The sequence below is a fragment of the Pyxicephalus adspersus genome, chromosome 8 (assembly GCF_032062135.1).
Source record: "Pyxicephalus adspersus chromosome 8, UCB_Pads_2.0, whole genome shotgun sequence".
NCBI classification, from domain to species: Eukaryota; Metazoa; Chordata; class Amphibia; order Anura; family Pyxicephalidae; genus Pyxicephalus; species Pyxicephalus adspersus.
Genome location: NC_092865.1, coordinates 30,769,370 through 30,780,153, shown reverse-complemented (window position 1 = coordinate 30,780,153; position 10,784 = coordinate 30,769,370).

Below are 10,784 nucleotides of genomic sequence, written 5' to 3'. Positions count from 1 at the left end.
TTTTAATGTTGGGTCCTGCCTAATCCTGGCTGGGCTTTGTCTGTGCAGAATAGCGCTGCTGCCAGACGGTGCTCTCCGGTAGCCGCCAATGTCTTGCGCTCTCCACTCTCAGTGATCGACTCTCTCCAGCGACAAGAAAAGTAAAACTTCAGCAGGATTTGGGATGAGAAGAGCCACCCCCCTCCCGTGCCTCCACCACCATGACAAGAGAGGCGCATCATGCCCATTGTGCTGCACATTGCCAGTTCTCTGTACGGCAGTGCAGAAGCCCTTGTCACGCCCCAGGGAATCCTGACTGACGTTTGGGCATGCCTGGTTCAATGCAGTGACTTCAGCCCCCAGCGTGCTCACAGCACACTTGGCTGTTTGATATCCAGGACCGGATGCAGGACTCGGTCTCCAGGACTCTTTTAATCACCACCAAGTAAGCCCCAACCTTCCACTTCCACCTATTATTAACCTCTATCATCATCACTCACTAGCCCCATTGGGCTTCATTCCCCACAGGTGTTCGTACTCTACACCTCTTACCATCTTGAATACCTTTGACTACGTAAGCACCTGCCAAGGGCTAAGAACCACCTACTATCTGTAAGTTGATTAAAACATATTTTACTTTAAGGTCTAATATTTGCACTGCAGAAGCCCCCTCTTTAAAACCTTATCACCACACTTTACTATTTCGTTCTACTTATTTACTCAATCTTAATAGGCCTAAATTCTTATAGGTTGGGAAACCCATACTAAATGCCCAGGACATCTCCCTAGCGTCCAAGGATCCAGCAACAGACATCGCTTCTGGTTTCTTGTCTGACTACTGGTAATTATGGGTTTGTTCCTTTGGGTATGCCCCCCTTAAATTAACCCTTTTTACTATCATTATTTCTATCCTTTTATGCATCAATTTAGATTCTTCAAGATATAAACAACATAAACCGCAGTATCCCTTTCCATCTTATTCTCACCAGCCATACACCTGCTGGAATCTTTTCCATTTGTTTGGAATACCCCTGATAATATTACACTACATCCACGTGTCCTCAAAGAGCTGAGCTCCGTTATTTCAAAGTCATTATTTCTAATTTTTAAAGACTCTTTAGTCACTGGCAAGGTACCAATGGATTGGCGTAAGGCCAATGTGGTTCCTATTTTTAAAAAGGGAGCAAAGTCATTAACCGGTAACTACAGACCCGTTAGTTTAACATCCATAATTGGAAAGGTCTTAGAGAGTTTGATAAAGAACCACACAGAGGAGTTTGTTGGAAAGAGATTTGGAATTTGAAGGCGGGTTGATAAGTTCTTTTATCCGTGTTGAGTTTCAAAAACCTGTCAGCATTCTTATCCTGGATCATGAAACAGCATACAACCTTGCCCAAGACTGAGGGAGACAAATCTGGGGTGGACAGATACTGTAGATGTGTCATCATACTGTAAACCAAAGGAGGATATGAGACTACTGAGAGAGGAGTTATTAGTATAGTTTAGTATTATTTTAGTATATTATTATTTAGTATAGAGAAAAAAGGAACCGGTCCAAGGACTGACCCTTAGGGAACACCAACAGGGAGGAGAGTAGGAGTGGAGGAATTTAAATTAAAAGAAACTTGAAATGGGCGGTCAGACAGGTAGGAAGCAAACCTAGAGAGAGCAGTGTCACTGATACCAATCCAGCGCATGATTTGGATTAGAAGGAAGTGATCAACAGTGTCAAATACAAAGGAAAGATTTAGGAGAAGGAGAAGAGAATAGTTGCTAAGACTTAGCTCTGATGAGGTCATTGACTGTTGGGCTGTGGTCCGTGTAATGGGCAGCTTAAAAATCAGGCTGAAATGGGTCAAGGAGTGGATTGGTGTTCAGGTAGTTGGCGAGTCTTTTACTGACAAGGCACTCAAGAAGTTTAGAGGCATATGGGAGATAGGATAATAGCTAGAAGGTAGAGAGGGGGCCTAACGAGGGTTTCTTCTGGACAGGCAGAATATTAGCATGTTTTAAAGTATCTTTAAAGTATCTAAAGGATAGATACCAGTAGAGAAGGAGAGGTTAAAAAGTTATATTTGTGTATATTACAGTATATTTGTCAGTTGGAAGAATGTCACCCTTCCCAAAAAGAACTGCTAAAAAGATCAACATGTCACCTAAACTGACCTGAGAGGCACAAATTGCTAATTGTTCAAGGAACCCCAAGCAACCTCTAGTTCAGAAACACTGACCCAAGCTAATTTTCATTGGTTTTAGTTATGCCTTTATTCATCTTAGGGAGTTTCTGTTTAGAGATTACTCAAGGACAGGCACAAGGCCCCATAAAGTGTCAGTGATAAAAAGAGAACTCCGTTTGAGGTCAGTAGTACATGTGAACAATTAAATTGTTCAATTACCTAACACATCAGTTTTCTCTTGTCACACTTCTTCATAGAAAAATATGTTTATTAGAAAAAAAACACTCCATTTTTCCCAACCCATTCAATGTAAATTAAGGGTTAACCTCCCCATCCAGTTGCTTTTTCAACTTCTTCTAAATGGTAATAGTAATCCCCATTGTTAACAGCCCTATTCCTGGGATCCCTGCATAGGGTTGTGCAACACCACACAAAAGTTCTGGTAGAAGGCTGTAAACACTGGAAGACGCCAATGCCATCAGTAGAGTAATGTAAGAAAGGTTGAGGCTTATAATGAGAAATAGAAGAGTTGCAGGGGGAGGCAAGTGTGTCAAAGGGCTTTGGATATGATTTAAAACCATAAACTTGAAACTTAAATAACATTCCATAATTTTATCACTGTTACTTTGAAAGAAAAGAAAAAAAAACTACTTACTAAGTCAGAGCCTTTATAATCATTTCGCTTTCCATTTATATAATCATCCGCATTTATACTTTCACAAACAGCTGCTGCACATTAGTGTCACCATTGCAAATATAGCAGAAAAAACTAACTGTTGAAGCACATGCCTTATAAATTGCGGAAAATCAAATATTCCACTTTCTCTGCTACGAAATATGTCATGTTAAATTGAACCTGTTCAGGTTATGCATGGCTGTATCTGAATGCTGAGTGTTTATTTTTTTATCTTCTTCCAATGTCACTGCAACAACTTCTTTCAGCACGTAAATTTTAAACAAGCCTGGATTCTACTTAGTTTATTGCAACGGGTGCTTGTTGTCCCTCTGTCATAGAAAACTACAAATGCTTCTAACTGAAAAGACATGTTCAGAAGAAATATGCTATGTGTTATAATGAAAAAGGGGAGCACAATTTTGCTGTTTTGTTTCTAAATTATTTAAAGTATTTTGCATTGCTTTTCCATTGTCTGTCGTGTTTCCCCAGGATTAAAACAGCTTCATCCTTGTGCTGGTCGGAGACAGAGGAGAGAGCTTGGGCTAGCGCTATAACCTTGTTACTGCTTCCTATAAGTGCGTGTAACCACTCAGCATGACATCCTTTTCCATTTCCCTTTATGAATAATTTTGTTATACCTCATCCATTTTCAAGTGCTCTTTATTACAACATGCTCCTACTACATTTATTAGAGTTCCCAACAGAGAATTTGTATCCTTGTTATCTGTAATAGCACCGTGTACTGGCCTCTTTTGACTGTAAACCTGGCATTGATCAAACTATGTTATTAGTTTATAACCTTTTTCGCCAGCTTCGATGCCAGGAACTTTGCTGCTTGAAATGCCACCTGTTTTCTATCTGGCTCGCCAAGAAATTCAACTTCTAAGATCAAAATGCCTGAAAATGATTATCTACGAGCCCTTTTTCTTAGCCTTTAAAGAAAAGAAAAAAAGTGGTATTGTCAACAGAATTGTGTCATTGCTGTTATGTGTATACAACTTAAAAGCTTTTAGCGTGTTTCATGTATGAAATAACATATAGGAATTTACATTTGTTGTAATTTTCTATAATAAGATGAGGAACTGGCTTAAAGTTTAATCTGTTGAAATCGTGCCTTTCCTGGTTTTCTCCTTTATACCTTTAATAAAAAAGCTAGTTCAATTATTAAATAAAACCTTGATGTTTATTTGGATGTCTGATTTTAGATCCAGTAATGTCATTATTAGATCTCTGCAACGGAGACTAATCAAGGCAGGTGGAAGGTGGCTGACAGGGTGCTATGCCGGGTTTTTTTAATACCCATATGTGATGCTGGGCCTCCATGATTAAAAGAACTAAAAAACTAATGAATAAGAGGAGTAGACCGGGGACAGTACATTTGGATATGAAAGAGCTGGATGTAGCTGGAAGTCCACCAGCCAAGAAATGAAGAGGGCTCTATCTAGCGCCCCACGCAGTGAAATTAGGGTAAGTAATTTTAGCACTCAAGGGGAGCCTGTACAGTACTGTTCACGGATTTTAAGTGTATTCTCTCCAGCCTTGGTGAGCTTTAATAAATGAGGCCCAATATTATAGCATCCTAAAGCAGACCTTCTACTGAAATGAAGAGTATGGTAACGCTTGGCCCTATCCCCCTTTTCAAATCACCTACTCTTACTAACAAAGAAAAAATCTTAACAGTACTTTATTTCCATCTTACACATTGCTACTTGACTGTAATTTCTTAGAAGATTCCTGTGGAACAGAGAGCAAATGAAATCTTGTGTTCAACAGAAATCTACCCAGAAGGACAGCAGTAGCATCTTTGTTAGGCACTGTGGATCAAATCCAAGGCTAAGTTAAGTGTAATTATTACTTTTTTTACTTTCCAGAAGCTCTGAAGTTGTTAGCAGACCTTCCAAGAAATGTCTGCTTTAGGATCTCATGCTTTGCATAGTATGATAAATCTGTGTGAGATTCATTCATTTTGCAGATGAAAGCATCAGAATGTAGACATGCGTACGTATGATCTACAAAACTAACATTATTTTTTTTAAGCAATGATTGGAGACTGGCATAGCACAAGACTAGTCCACTAAAGGATTTGTCTAATCTTACTTCATCCTTCATTGGCAGTTGTGGAAGGTGAACTGTGATTTCGAATTACATAAGGTGCAGATGTTTCTATGTTTGGTCTTAAGTGCTTATTTTGTGGTCTATTTAATGTGCCAACTTTTTGTTGGCATTTTGTTTTACACCACAACATTTTTGCTGCAAATAGTGATATCAGCCCTAACATTGTGGTTACAAGGTTAGGCTTGGGGGGTTAGGAGTCTGCAAGTTAAGGTTAAGATGATGGATTAATGTTAAAGTGAGGGCCGAGCACTAGAGGTAAGGTAAGGGTTTAGATTTGGTGGTTAAGTTGAAGAGTTGAATAAATTACCATACTCAACACCAGAAAATGTACTTGTTCCAACTACAGACGGTAGAGGTAAATTGTCCATCATCGTTACTACTTTACCAAGTCTTCTAGGAACACAAAGAGGAGAACAACATGTTCTTTAGAACCTTTCTTTAGTTGTTTTTTGTGAGGGGGCCTCAACAAATTTTGAAATGATTGGTCTAGACTAAAATTATTGGTATGAACATAGAAGATGGGAACTCTACCTAAAACTCTTGGTACTGGTATATCAAATTGCAGAATGTGCATTATTTTTACATTTCATATTATTTAAGTTTGTGTATATTTTTTGGGGGGGGGAGCAGGGACACTCATTGACTCAAGGTTTGTTATGGGAACACTAACTTTAAATGTTTGCAATAATAATTATATAACATAACCAATGACAAAAGGGAATGTAGACTGCTTAAAAAGGATATCATCATTTACATGTTATAGGCTAACAGTATTTCTTATTATGGACAAATTAAACTCTGTGTAAACTCAAGGACTTTTTACATTAACAAGGTTCTTCTTAACCCATGGATTCTTATCCTTAAAAATAGAGTTCAGAGTCCACAACAGGGCTTTCTAATCTTTTCCATCCAACTACTAATTATCAGTTATATTAGAATATCTACATTCTGTCCAAGTCTCACATTTCTTTTCTATTCCATTAATTTAGAGACAATGTTAAAGTAATTAAAATGAAGCACAGATATGACGGCTATTGTCTGAATACTTGGGAGTTTGGGTTTTTCCAGATAAGATAATTTTCTGTAGCTCATGTCAAAAATATACTAAATTATCTCAAGGCTTTACCACTATAAGCCTAATATCCCAGTTCTCAATACATATAATAATGTACTTGTGGTGACTTTATGGGTTATTATTGACTATTAGTAAAGAATCTACATTAGCTGTATTGTTAAAAATCAGGTAATAGATAATATTTTTTTTTTCTGACTTCTTTGTCTTTCTTGTTAACAGATCAGGGGATAATAGATGCCATTTATGTACATTAGTAATGTACATGCAATTTATGTATATTGGTAAGAAAATAATTATTGTGCTAGGTCATGGACAGCTTATTGTGAATCCATTAATAGGGTTAATAGCCCTTACATTTAATACATTAGATAGTGCAATAATGAAGTAAAGAATTCTTTATTTTTCTATAGTGTAGACATAGAATAAATTAAATTAAATGCAGAGAGGCAATTCAAGCTGATGGACATTATACTATTACTGTATAACATGATTATATGAACAATTTATTCAGAATATGTTACGTTTGGTAAACAAAGCTAGTAGCAACACATAGTGACCTGCTCTACCAACTTCTGGTAGACCATAGGTGATACTAATAACTAATCCTTTATCCTCCGTTTGTCTATTTGGCACAATTTCCTATGTGAAGTTCCTCTTTAAAGTATGTCCAATTTTATTAGTGCTATGGATGATCCCCATATATTAGTGGTGAGCATGCCACCTTTACACCGAGCTAAAATTGTGTTTGACAGTTGGCTCTGCCAAGTGCTGTTGGCCCTGGAACTATGCAAACACCAGCTTATGATTCAAGGAACCCCTGGCAACTTGTGGAGGAACCACAGTATGTTGGTTGGGAATGGCTTAAAAACTGCAAAAAAATAAATTCAGTATTCCTCTACTTAAAATCTTACTAAGTTAAGTATTCCTCTACTTTAAATCTTAGATCCTAGACTAAACAAAAATTAAACCTCTGTGTTGGTGCGTTGAGAAGAATAAAGGGGTGATGGGATGGTTGGGCACAAACTGGAGATTTTATGGCTGACTGCAGTCTAGTTTTAAATTTACTATATATATATATATATATATATATATATATATATATATATATCTGTGGATGATGGATTTTTACAAAATGTTAGTGGGTTTAGGGTTTTATTACTAGTTTTATAAATTATTTCTAAATACTCCTAATACCTATTTCATAATAAATATTTTGTCAATGATGGTTATTGCCTGAAATAATATGAATCTCCATGCATTGCTATCTGCGTATTACAAACAGACAAACAATAAATCCACGTAAAACACTTAGAATGCACAATTTATATTGGAAATCTGCTTTTACATGCAGCAAAGCTATGTGTTTATCTCTCACTGTGTGAATTCATGTTTCATTAAGTTCTTGATCTCTCGGGTCTTATGGCTAATGAGGAAAAGTGCAGGCTACATAAGTCAAGAAGAAGGAAATACAGCAAATGACTTTGATATTTTCTATTCTTGTTATATTTGTACTTTAGATTGCTGAATAGATTGTTGGAAGGGCCTGCTGATGAAAAAAAATGTTTTATACCAGTTAGTATAGCAGTTTGTATTGGTGTGTGTTATAATGAAATAAAATACAAAAATGAAATAATTCCAGGTTTCCTGTGACAATTAGAATAACAATCTATTAATTCAATATATTGTTATAATTATTATAAAATATTTAAATAATTATTTGTGTCATTTATCAGCAACGTTTTTAGATTGCAATATACCTTAACTTGCTCAGGAGTACCATCTACACATACAACTTACAAAAAGGTGACTGAAAAAGGTTACTGAAAAGGTGGGTAACAATACATGGTCCACTTAGCACATCTTCCCACCCAGATTATATTTTTTTCTGGGGAGAATACTGTATGGACTACAATAACTCAAAGAAAGCCTTAATCTACTGCATAAACGAGCATTCATATTGATAGGATATTTCTAAATGGCTATTACCATGTCTGCCTGTGGTTCTAAAAGAACATAACATAAAAGAAGAAAATAACATAGACTATCGTGGAAGAACCTTGGTGATCCAAAGAAACTAGAATGGATTTCTTAACAAAAATTTGCAATTACTTGTCAAATTACTATCTTGTATTTATATAGCGTAGACATATTATGCAGTGTTTTACAAAGTCCATAGTCATGTCACTAACTGTCCCTCAAAGGGGCTCACAATATGTCATTAATACAATCTAAGGCCAATTTTGGGGGAAAGAAAATTAACGTAACTGCATGTTTTTGGAATGTGGGAGGAAACGGATGTTTCCCTAGAGTTTACCTGGAAAAAACCCGCACACACACAGGGAGAACCCGCAAATTCCATGCAGATAGTGCGCTGGCCAGGATTCAAACCTGGGACCTAGCCCTGCGACTCCCAGAGTGCTAAAACTTTGATAGACCGTGCTGTGCTTTAAAGCCTGTCCCAGATCAATTCCAGGTTTGTTTGGATCACCCAGGTTTTCGCATATTAGTCTATCTTCTCAAGTTTTGGAGAGGTTCAATAAATCAAGCCATATGTCTGATGCATGTTACTGCTGTGACAGGTTTGGATAACAAGTATACCCAAAGTGGCAACCATTTGCTCCAATCTATTCATTGTTTTTTATGTTCCTTTTAAATAAATTCTGATCATTTGGCCTTAGAAACCACACTTTACAGAGTTTGCATCTCTGTAAAGCGACAATGCAGTGTGGCTTTCACATATATTTGGAAGTGTGTGCATATTTGCATCCTGGCTGGTAATTAGGCTTGAATACCAGTCATACTGTTAATGGAGTGACAAAGATTGCAAAACACAACTTTAAAGACAGGGAACAGGGAAGTTATTGGCCTTTACTATCATAGGCAGCACGGTGGCTCAGATATTAGCACTCTGGCCTTTGCAGTGCTAGGTCCAAGAATCGAATCTTGGCTAGGACGCTATCTGCATGGAGTTTGCAAGTTCTCCCAGTTATTGCGTGGGTTTCCTCCGGGTACACCGGTTTCCTCCCACATTCCAAAAACATGCAGTTAGGTTTTTTGGCTTCCCCCCAAAATTGATCTTAGACTGTATTTAAAAGATTAACATACATAAAGACATTATCATATGTCTATGGTAGGGACATTAGATTGTAAGCCCCATTGAGGGACAATTAGTGATATGACAATGGACTTTGTATGCGCTGAATAATATGTTGGCGCTATGTAAATACTGTGTAATAATAACCATTAAGCCAAAATACTGTGACCTGTTTAGTTCTCTAAGTACATATGTGTCCTTACTGTATTGCTTATATAATATCTTACAATGCATTAGGTTAAGTTCACAAAGTCCTAAAACAAGAACCAAATCCTTATGTTGTCCTGCAACAATAGTTTTACAAATTTAAATTGCACATAGTTAAAATTCTTTTTTAAAATAAGGATTCTTGTATAGATATGTGAACTAAGCCTATTATGTTAAATAAAACCTCAAAGAGCACTGCTCTGCAAAATGGATTTCAACATTCTAGTCTAATCAGTCATCCTAAGGAAAACCAACATGTGAGTTCTGTGTTATGATTTCTGCACTGTTCATTTCCTTTTCTGTTTACGATCATGCAAATCCACACTGTGTGTTTTATAGAAATGATATCTAAACTACAGAGCAAAAATAAGCATCATGAAATTCAGATAGTAGTAGAAGGAATAAGTCAAAGGCAAAACTCAGGTCAACAAAACATTGGTTTTTAAAACTACCTGTCTTCCATCTACCTCTCTGGTCTGCAGATTTAACATATCTTTCTTGTCTGTTTTCATTAGGAAATTACTAAGGAAGACACATTAAAGGTATAGTGCTCTATCAAAATAGAGGCTTGGTAGCTCGAACAAAAGTCCAATGCTTTTAGCATTCCTCTGTTCCATACAGCATTGATATAACTGTGTTTTAATTTTTCCTAGGATACATTTGCCTTTTCTTTTTTTAAGATGGTGGCTTAAAAATACTTCTTGGTGAAGACATTACACAAATAAAGGGCACAGCCATAAATAATTCAGTCTGACTCCTTGCTTAATGTCCAGGCTGATTGGAACAGATTGTATCATGAACTTCTCTCCCTTTGGCTAATTAAATAGCAGTCTCGCTTACCATAAAGCATACTCTTATTAAAACAAGTATGTATAGTCACTCTCCCGGATAAATTATTCTCCAGTAAGTGCCATAAAGCCCATTACATTGCTTATCTTAGCAGTGGACTTGATCCAAACAGACAATCAAAGAATTTCTCTGGGATTATTCTAGATTAGAAAAGCAAAAGAGAAAGCGAGAGAGGAGACATCAACAATGACAAGATCATAACAAGCTCTTTGGCTTCCAAAAAAAGTTTTTAAGAGCTAGAAATGCTTTTTTTGAAATGCAAAAGGGCACTTCTTATGCATTAACCTTAGTAAAAGAAAAAGCTGTGTGCGTGCCATTAATAATTTCATAAGGAAATGTGTTCTCTATCAAATATATGCACTCAGAAATACAGGCTTGTGTAGCATAGACATATTTTCAGTTTTTTAGAGTAGCTCCTCCATTAAGAAAAGTGTGGGCTGCTATTGCTGAACTCTTCTTTATGAATGATGGTGCCCTGGCTGTAATGCTGATGCTTTAGCTTCAATGCTTTCTGAGAATCTGACCAAGAACAATCATAGTGATAACAAATTGTCACTTTTAGACACTGTTTTAAAACATGCTTGTACCAGGTCCATGACACAAAAATATTGA